This window comes from Panthera leo, chromosome D2 (assembly GCF_018350215.1).
Source record: "Panthera leo isolate Ple1 chromosome D2, P.leo_Ple1_pat1.1, whole genome shotgun sequence".
Classification (NCBI taxonomy): Eukaryota; Metazoa; Chordata; class Mammalia; order Carnivora; family Felidae; genus Panthera; species Panthera leo.
This window is the reverse complement of record NC_056689.1, coordinates 42,408,507-42,419,239: the sequence shown is the minus strand read 5'-3', so window position 1 is coordinate 42,419,239 and position 10,733 is coordinate 42,408,507. Positions and strand designations below refer to the sequence as shown.

Sequence of the window (10,733 nt, the reverse complement as noted above, 5' to 3'; positions counted from 1 at the left end):
TTTGACAGAGAGAGAGAGAGAGAGAGACAGAGTATGAGCAGGGGAGGGGCAGAGAGAGAGGAAGACACAGAGAGAGGGAGAGGGAGACACAGGCTCCAGGCTTCAAGCTGTCAGCACAGAGCCCGACGTGGGGCTTGAACTCACAGACCATGAGATCATGCCCTAAGCCAAAGTCAGACACTCAACCAACTGAGCCACCCAGGGGCCCCACCAATCTGACATTTTCTAACATCCCCCTTCCCTTGAGGAAGATCAGAATTTTAGCTTGTCCCTTTGAAAAGGAAGAGGAGGGCTGAGAGATGGTACAAAGGAAGTACCAATCTCCATAGATCAAAACAGGCATTATGTCCAAATTTACATCACCTATGGCAGAATTTTAATGTCTATCAAAATTAAAGACAGTGAGAATGCTCCATGTTGAACCAATGGAATCCAGCCAAATGATATAAAAAGATAAACTGCTCAGGTGCCTAGGTGGGCCAGTCAGTTGAGCATCTCTTGATTTTGGCTCAGGTTATGATCTCATGGTTGTAAGATCAAGCCCTGTGTCAGCCGCGGGCTTGCAAAGGTGTCTGCAATAAAAACAGTACATATGACACGATTCCGTTTATGTAAAATTACAGATTTATATGTGATTGTGAAATATACCTTTAATGCTGATGGAAACAAACTAAGCTTTCTGTCTGAGATGTTAGGAAAAAATAACAAAGAAATCTAAAAATGAAGAGCATCATAAAGGTAACAAAATTATTCAATCTGAAAATAGGAAAGAGTAGAATTAATAAATAAACCCAAATCAAGAAGCATAAACAAATAGAAAACTGTCCAGCAAATGTAATAAAGAAAAAAGATAACATAATTACTACATGTTCTGGGGACAATATTTTGAAAACATTGAACTATGTATTTTTTTTAAGTTTATTCATTTATTTTAAGAGAGAGAGAGAGAGGAAAAGCAGGGGAGGGGCAGAGAGAGAGGGAGAAAGAATCCCAAGCAGGCTCCGCACTGTCAGCACAGAGTTCAACGTGGGGAGTTCAAACTGTGAGATCATGACCTGAGCCGAAATCAAGAGTCAGACACTTAACCAACTGAGCCACCCAGGTGCCCCTGAACTATGTATTTCTTAATATTCTCTAAATCATGTTCCCCAGAAGACACCCTGCCATTATGGCCCAGGGGAAGGTGGCCAAATGTTCACCACAGGAAGAAGGAGGCATTAAATGGAGAAGCAACGTTCAGACAAAAGAGGATATCAAAGAAAGCCTTTCCGGTTCTGGGGGGAGAAAAGAGAGGACATAAAGAGATACATACAATATCATATGTCACTGTCCTTGTGTTTTACCAGTCTCCACATTTGGATTCCAATGTCAAAGTGGGGGAAGATAGTAGGGTAAAATTACCCCTTCACCTAGAAAGCCTAAAGCAAAGGGAGCTTGTATTTCTCTTCTCCTGGGTACTTTACAAGGATGCCTCTCACAGGGAGCTCCCACGTCCTTTTAGGGGACAGGAGGAGGAGGCATGGAATGCTCACCAGAGGGACAGCTAGAGTAAGTGCTCCCCCGCCCTGACCCTTGTTTCTCTTGTGGAATACAAGGATTCCAGAAGTTCTCTTGAGCTCCCTGTAATGTGTGAGGTAGGCAGCTGAGTTGAGAACCAGTGAGCCAGCCATAGGACCACCAACCACAGTGACAACAAAGTGACCCCAAAGTAGAGGCAGCAGGAGAGATGTGGACTAGGGCTCCACAAAATACAGCCTTTGGACCTGCCTCACCTGGTCGTCTGTTAGAATTGCAAAGTCTCAGCTCCACCCCAGAACCTACTAATCAGAGCCTACTAATCAGAGTCTCTGGGTGTGGTGCACAGGAATCTGTTTTGATGAGCTTTCCAGGTCATTCGTCTGCACGCAGAAATTTGAAAAGCGCTGGTGAGGACATCCTGGCCAGGAGGTTGATGGAGAAAGGTCTAGACGAGTTGGAGGTAGGAGAGAGACTCAGTTGGCAGAGAGGGGCTCGCAGAGACTTCAAGTGCCTGCTAGACCCCACGGCCAGATGTGACAAAGTATGCAGACAGGAGACCTGTCCAAGGACCCGCCCCTCCGCATCCCTAGTGCAGGCTGTGCTCTGTCAATCCGCATACCTAATCAGGGGTAGAAGGCCGACTATTGATGGATATTTTATCTCCAATAAGAAACATAAGCCAGGGGCCACCTGGTTGGCTCAGTCGGTTAAGCGTCTGACTTCGGCTCAGGTCATGATCTCACCGTTCTCATGGTTCGTGAATTCGAGCCAAACGTAGGGCACTGTGCTGGTGGCTTGGAGCCTGGAGCCTGCTTCAGATTCTGTGTCTCCCTCTCTCTGTCTCTCCCCGGCTTGCACTCTGTCTCTCTCTCTCTCTCTCAAAAATAAATAAACATTTAAAAATTAAAAAAAGAAAGAAAAAGAAAAAGAAACATAAGCCAGAAGAGATAGCTAAACCTTTAAATGGCAGGTCTAACTTGCTGCCAGGTCACCTGGGTCCTGGCTGCTGCTTGTCATCCAGGACAGCACAGAGATGGTGGGGTCTTTTGGAGGCCCCTCTCCTACACACCTAGAGTCCCCAGGACCTCCTGTCCCAACCCCAGCCATACAAGCAGACACACTTCCATTTTCTAAATAACTTCCTAGATTTAACAGCTTTTATACAAGTCATCCACAAACATGGCTAAGAATGCTAAGAGGATGATAATGATAGTAATAAAGCAATACGTTCTTCGGACCATGCCCCAGCTCTCCCCAGACAGCCACTTCTAATAACAACATTAGTTTTAGACATTCTCTCTTTACTTCCTATAGATTTTAGCTCTTACGTCACTTTCTCTTCCCTCCATTTTCCCAATATAGCTACTATTTTTGGTTACATCAATACACAGAGGTTACATTATTATATCTACGTTGACAATGTCCTTTGTAGAGCTAGGGAGTGTGTTACAACTACATATCCTTTCTTGTATAGCTTTGTGTCTTTCTCTCCTGGAGTCCTAACATGATTTCTTTCATTAAATAATAATCACAAAAACAAGGCCTCGTGGTACCAGGTATGGAGTTATCTCCTTTTATTCCAGGAGACAGAGCCCCCTGCCAGTGCATCTGTCTGCCTACTCTGACCTAGGCGTGCTGTCCTGGTGTTGTTCAGAGGCTTTGATTAGGCAGTAGAGGAAGAAAATTTGTCTTGTAGAAGGTGGTAATTAGCACTTCTCCCCAGAATCCATTTATTACCCCTCAGGGCACAACCCATGTGCTAATCTTGCTGTGGGCCTCCTGCCTGCACCTGCGTCACGGTGTCTTTCTTGAGACCTCTACCCACCTTTTGAGCAACAAGATCTGAGGAACAAGATCTCATTTCCCACACCCATCATTTTATACTCCTGTTACATGGCTCTAGTACCTTTCCCCAAGCCTGGGTCTTTCAACCCAAACAGTCCCCTGGGCTTCGGGAAGATGATGGAGAACTCCTACCCCATAACTGAGTCCCCTAGTCCTGGGCAGGGAAGGGCTTTGGCCTTCAGACACCAGTGGTGGAGCTGCGTGCTGCCACCAGGTCAGCTTTCCTTTGCTATGTTCCCACTGATGTGACCTTGGGCTCCTTGCTTCCTCAAATGATGCATCTATTAAATCCAGCACCAACACCCACACGTTCCATGGACAAACACCAATGCTAATTGTCAGGGACAGTGCCCAAAACCTACAATGAGGAAAGAGCTCTTCCCTGACCGGTCTTGTAATTAGTAGCACACCTGTCTTTTTCCTGGGAGTCAGTACGCTGCCTTATTATGGGATGTTCTATTTGGTTCATTTCCTGCCTTTCCTTGGGTCTAGCCTAAAAAAATAAAGAAGCCACGGTAAGTGTTGGAGGAGGCCTCCTTGGTCACCCCTAGAGGGGCAGTGAAATGACCCAACTATGCCTTCATTTCATTCTCAGCAAAGAGCCTTTGGTTCCCCCAAGTCCTTCTGAAGGAAAGGGACATAATGGTCAATTCTTCCCATTACAGGGATGTGTTCTATGTTTCCAATTTTACATATCCTGGGAGAAAAGAAAGTGGAAGGAAATGTACCTGTATGTTAGCAACTGTTATCTCTGGGTATGGACATAGAAGAGACTATTTTTCTTTTCTATACTTTTCCGCATTTTCTTATTTTAAAAACAATATCTGCCATGAGATGCTATTTAACAAATGCTTATAAAATATTAAAAATTTTCTATCTATCTACCTACCTATCTACAAAGTAGCAGGGGTAAAAGAGCTTATCTTGAGTCTGAATTGAAAGTAGGTCTATTTGAACACATCTGACCATTGGGTTGATGGAAGCAGAGGTCACTTTGCAAGAATGGGCACTCCAGGTGTCCTGGGTGGCTCAGTTGGTTAAGCGTCCGACTTCGGCTCAGGTCATGATCTCACGGTTTGAGCCCCTGCATTGGGCTCTATGCTGAGAGCTCAGAGCCAGGAGTCTGATTCAGATTCTGTGTCTCCCTGTCTCTCTCCCCCTCCCCTGCTCGTTCTCTCTCTCTCTCTCTCTCTCTCTCTCAAAAGTAAATAAACATTAAAAAAAAAAAAAAAAAAAAGAATGGGCACTCCAGGATGGCAGATAGTGTGGTTACTGTAGAACCCCCAGCACCTAAAGCAGTGCCTGGTGCATAATGGGCACTCAAAATATGTTTTCAAAATGCACTGGTGAGTGAATGAGAGGGGAGGGATTCTCACAGGTGGAGGCTGATCCAATCAGGAACTTGGTCATCAGGGAGGAGGCCAAACTGGGCATCTCTCAGCTTTGTCTCTCAGCCTAGTTTTTCATGTCCAAGTGCCAGGAGAACAGGATGTAAGTAAAACTAAGAGACTTCTAGAGACAAACACCTTGCCTTAAGACTCCACCAAGAAAATGCATTACAGAAGGTAGGAAAAGGATATTCCTCCCCTGCTTCTTCAAAGACCACACACAATCTCTGGCAAGAGGGAGTTCCTTGTGAAACCCAGGCAAAGCCCTTGCCAGTGGAGCTGGGTGCTTGGTGAAGCAGCCAGTGGTATGAATGATTCTGAGCTGCATAGCTTTCACTGCATGGGATACTGTTATTCAAATTCAGCAGAATAACAGGATGCTCTCTTAAAATTTCCTATGTGGGGGCAGGATAGTGGCAGTTTTTATCTGTGTTTTCCCCACCTTGCCGAGTCTAATAGTGCATTCTTGAGGGTCAGAAGACACAAACATAATGATAAGTGGAATTTCCCACTTCAGGCATCCCTGATTATTAGGTATGTGGCCTAATTTGTCCTTGTTCTTACCTCCAAATAGCTTCGTGATACCTCTACAGGTATTCTTATCATTTTTGCCAAACATCATTTCTCAATAGTCAGTGTGATGGCTGCAGATGTTCCTGGACCAGTGGGTCTCTGGATAGAAGATGTTCATTTGAGGTCAAGAAGAAAATACTTTCTACCTCATTTTTATCTCTAGGTTATAAAGAGAGGTGTTATAGAGGGAAGGAGTCCTCTGAATTGTTTTCTCTTAAAAATGGGATCAAGAGGGGGCACCTGGGTGGCTCGGTCAGTAAAGTGTCTGACTTTAGCTCAGGTCATGATCTCCCACTTCTTGAGTTCAAGCCCCACGTTGGGCTCTGTGATGACAGCTCAGAACCTGGAGCCTGCTTTGGGTTCTGTGTCTCCCTCTCTCTCTGTCCCTCCCCCGTTCATACTCTGTCTCTCTCTCAAAAATGAACATTAAACATTTTTTTAAAATGGGATCAGGAGACTGGTGAGCACCCCTCAGAAGTCAAAGTGGACTGAACATGTCAGCTGGGCTTCCACATACTTTCTTGGGGCCCTGTGATGGTTAATTTTATGTCAACATGGCTAAGCAATGGTTCCAGTTGTCTGGTTGAATGTTAGTCTAGATGTGAAGGTATTTGGTCGGTGTGATTGACATTTACAGACAGTTGACTTCAAGTAAAGTAGATTACCCTCCAAAATGTGAGTAGGCCTCATCCCATCCATTGAAGGCCTTAAGATATCAAATATCTGAGGTTTCCAGAGAAGACTTTCTGCCTTGGGACTGTAACATAGAAATTCAGCCTGCGTTTCCAGCCAGCTGGTCTGCCCTATGGATTTCTGACTGGCCAGACTTCACAATTAAATGAGTTGATTCCTTAAAATAAATCTTTCTCTCTCTTTCTTTCCTTCTTCCTTCCCACTTTTCCTTTCTCTTTCTACCCCCTCCACATCCATCCTCCTTTCTCTCTCTCCACATACATACATCCTATTGGTCTGTTTCTCTGGAGAGTTCTGATACTGGCAAAGACTCCCTCCTTCACCAACTGTAGTCAGGCTTCTTTGAGTCCTCTCCTTGACTAGCTCTCATCCTTCACCTGCTGAGCCCAGTTTTGCCAAAGAATCCACCCACCACCCCCATATCCAATTACATTCTTCTTCCTCCACCCTTGATATCTAATCAAACTCCTCTTCCTCCACTCTTGATACCTAACCAAGTTTCTCTTAGTAAGTTTCTTAGTAAATCCTCACTTGCTCCTGTTTGTATTTGGAATTGAGTTTAGTCTCTTGTATTGCAATGGTCTCTCTCCTGTTCCCATAGTCTTGAATAAACTCTGTCTTTCATTAAAATTTTATTTATTTATTTATTTATTGAGAGAGAGACAGAGAGAACAAGTGGGGAAAAGGCAGAGACAGAGAGGGAGAGAGAGAATCTCAAGCAGGTTCTGTGTTGCCAGTGCAGAGCCCAAGGCAGGACTTAAACTCACAAACTGTGAGATCATGACCTGAGCCAAAACTAAGAATCAGGCACTTAACCAGGTGAGCCACCCAGGCTCTCCTCTGCATGGTCATTTTTAACAAGCATCCACTGAGTAATTTCTCTGTAATAGTACAGACCCCCAAATCTAATGCTGGTTATAGAAATTTTATAATTTTGGAAAATCAAACTTAGTTTCTCATATGGCTGCTATTTCCTGTGTTCCTACAGCAGTCAGAAGTGCTAAAATCAAGAACAGCACATAGGCTTGCCTGAGGTGCAGCAAGCAGGGGGAGGGGAGAGACTACGTTTTACTGCCTCCACTCCGGTGTGGTACAGAATGGAAGGTGGTAGCTCTAACAGATGGGAACACTTCTGAATCCTTCTGGCTCATGTGGGTAAATCAGACAGCTGGCTGTGATCTGGTGTGAGGTAGGGCCCAGGAACTGAAGAGCAGTACTGTCTACTCACAACAAGCTTCTTTTGTGTCTAGATGTCCTTTGTGAGGACATATACAAGACCCACAGGGACTTCAGCAATATCAAATTGTGAGGAAGATTAGGATGCCAGATTAGGTTATCACAAGACTGGAGAGCCTCTCTAGAAAGCAGCTGCTGATCCACAGTGATGGGTAGCAAGTGCTTGTCTGGGTGAGAGAGGCACAGTGACAGCTGACACATTAAACAGATAATGCCATCCTTCTGACAGTCGGTACCCACATAGGAGTGAGCTCAGCTGTCATCTCAGGGTATAAGAGCCTCTTCCCCTAACTGATAGACAAAGACCACAAGATCCAGGTGGGGATCCAGCCCCAGACAAGTGCCAGCAGAAAAAGTGAGTTGGGAACCAGGTCAGATAGACAAGGACAAGAGGAGGGGTGGCCTGGGATTCGGTGGGCACCTGATAAGAGGCTCAACTGTGGCACAGCTGGTGGTTGAGGACATGATGTCCTTCTGTGCTAGTTGGAAATATTTCAGGATGTGGGTGGGGCTGCCTCTGCAGAGGAGTGTCACTGACACTTCAACGGGGAGGATGCGGGGCAGGGAAGCCCAATCCATCCTGTCTTTCCAGCTCTACTTTGGGGAATATGGAGACATGCTAGGGAGTGTCTCCTTTTTATTATCAAAACTTTGCAACTTTGCCTTCAGTGACCTGCATCACTGCACAGTAATGATAATAATAATGCTACTAATAGCCAGATTTTATTGAATACTTTCCATAGGCCAAGCACATAACATTCATGATTGTATACAATCAGCCCTATTATTCTCATTTTACAGATGGGAAAGGTGAGGCTTATAAAATTAAGTAAATGCCCCCAAATTACACAGCTAGTGGAAACAATGTGAATGCAAACAATCTAAGTTGACACTTAACCACCATGCTATTATCTTATCAGAAAAGGATCTTCTCTAAGTCTGTGTGTTGCTGAACGACCATATCTCAGGCTTCAAGGTGAGCTTCTATTCTTAGTTTGTGAAGCCCATTCTATTCACTAGGGACCTAACCACATGCCAGAAGATCGCTAGATTGCTGTTAAGCACTGGCACTCTTAAGTCATTGTCCTTGGGGTGCCTATGTCGGTTATGCGTTCAACCTGGCTCAGATCATGATCTCATGGGTCGTGGGTTCGAGCCCCGCGTTGGGCTCTGTGCTGACAGCTCAGAGCCTGGAGCCTGCTTCCAATTCTGTGTCTCCCTCTCTCTCTCCTCCTCCCCCTCTCTCTCCCTCTCTCTATCTCTCTCTCAAAAAATAATAAACATTTAAAAAAAAAGATGCTGTGCTCGCTTCGGCAGCACATATACTAAAATTGGAACGATACAGAGAAGATTAGCATGGCCCCTGCGCTAGGATGACGCACAAATTCGTGAAGCGTTCCATATTTTTAATGGATAAAGGACCTGAATGTGAGACGGGAAACCATCAAAACCCTAGAGGGGAAAGCAGGAAAAGACCTCTCTGACCTCAGCCATAGCAATTTCTTACTTGACACATCCCCAAAGGCAAGGGAATTAAAAGCAAAAATGAACTACTGGGACCTTATGAAGATAAAAAGCTTCTGCACAGCAAAGGAAACAACCAACAAAACTCAAAGGCAACCAACGGAATGGGAAAAGATATTTGCAAATGACATATCGGATAAAGGGCTAGTATCCAAAATCTATAAAGAGCTCACCAAACTCCACACCCGAAAAACAAATAACCCAGTGAAGAAATGGGCAGAAAACATGAACAGACACTTCTCTAAAGAAGACATCCGGATGGCCAACAGGCACATGTAAAGATGTTCAACGTCGCTCCTCATCAGGGAAATACAAATCAAAACCACACTCAGATATCACCTCACGCCAGTCAGAGTGGCCAAAATGAACAGATCAGGAGACTATAGATGCTGGAGAGGATATGGAGAAACGGGAACCCTCTTGCACTGTTGGTGGGAATGCAAATTGGTGCAGCCACTCTGGAAAACAGTGTGGAGGTTCCTCAAAAAATTAAAAATAGACCTACCCTATGACCCAGCAATAGCACTGCTAGGAATTTACCCAAGGGATACAGGAGTACTGATGCATAGGGGCACTTGTACCCCAATGTACCCCAATGTTTATAGCAGCACTCTCAACAATAGCCAAATTATGGAAAGAGCCTAAATGTCCATCAACTGATGAATGGATAAAGAAATTGTGGTTTATATACACAATGGAGTACTACGTGGCAATGAGAAAGAATGAAATATGGCCCTTTGTAGCAACGTGGATGGAACTGGAGAGTGTGATGCTAAGTGAAATAAACCATACAGAGAAAGACAGATACCGTATGGTTTCACTCTTATGTGGATCCTGAGAAACTTAACAGAAACCCATGGGGGAGGGGAAGGAAAAAAAAAAAAAGAGGTTAGAGTGGAAGAGAGCCAAAGCATAAGACACTCTTAAAAACTGAGAACAAACTGAGGGTTGATGGGGGGTGGGAGGGAGGGGAGGGTGGGGGATGGGTATTGAGGAGGGCACCTTTTGGGATGAGCACTGGGTGTTGTATGGAAACCAATTTGACAATAAACTTCATATATTGAAAAAAGAAATAAATAAAATAAAAAATAAAAATTAAAAATTAAAAAAAGATGTTTAGGTCACTGTCCTAGGACATTGTCAATCCACATCTTCAGGGATGATGTTTCTCCCACTGAATAGGCATGTAGCTACTTGCTGGCTCTCTCTAGCATGAAGAGGAGCTCCCCTGAAGGCTGAGGAAGTGCGTATGGGGGGGACCAGCATCCCCTGGCTTCAATCAGAGCACTATAATAATAAATAATCAAAACTATGATCTAATCAAGTACTCTTTAGTTCTTCACAGGTAGACCAAGGGTCTGCAGTACTATTGAATTTTTGGAATAGCAGCATCCGGACCATAAGGAGCTGGAGCTTTGGACTGAAAGAGACCTGGAAATAAATTCTTTCTCTACTGCTGGAGCTGACTCACAGGGGTTTGAGAGAGCCAACTGTGTACAACCTTTCCCAACTGTGGTGGTAGCATGAGCTTAACCATGAAGGGAATATTTACCCCATAGAACTAGGTAAATACTAAAAATCAGGGCTTTCAAAATTGTTCTAGAAATAAGGCTTATGAGCACACCACCTGCCCAGGCTGTCAGAACAAGACATAGGCAATGTCAAAGGCTCTCATTTACGTGTCTGGTTTTTAGTCTGTGGTTCTCTGGCTACCTCTATACCATCCAGGGGAAATGGGAATTAACATGATTGGTATGTCAGTTACCTATGACTGCATAACCAATTGCCCTGAAATTTATTGGCTTAATGCAATAGTATCTCTCATAGTTTCTTTGGGCCAGCAATTTGGGAGAGACTTGGCTGCATGGTGCTGGCTTGGGGTCTCTAATAAAAGTGCAGGCAAGACGTCAGCTGGACTTCCAGTTGTCTGCAGCCAGAGCTGGAGGATCTGGGCAA

General features: G+C 44.6%; 1 non-coding gene across 1 annotated transcript; it reads left to right on the top strand.

The window, feature by feature from the left end:
• The first annotated feature begins 8,554 nt into the window (after positions 1-8,554).
• LOC122202851 lies at positions 8,555-8,661 on the top strand. The gene has a single exon (XR_006194907.1). It is a non-coding gene; the product is annotated as a U6 spliceosomal RNA (small nuclear RNA).
• The last annotated feature ends 2,072 nt before the right edge of the window (positions 8,662-10,733 follow it).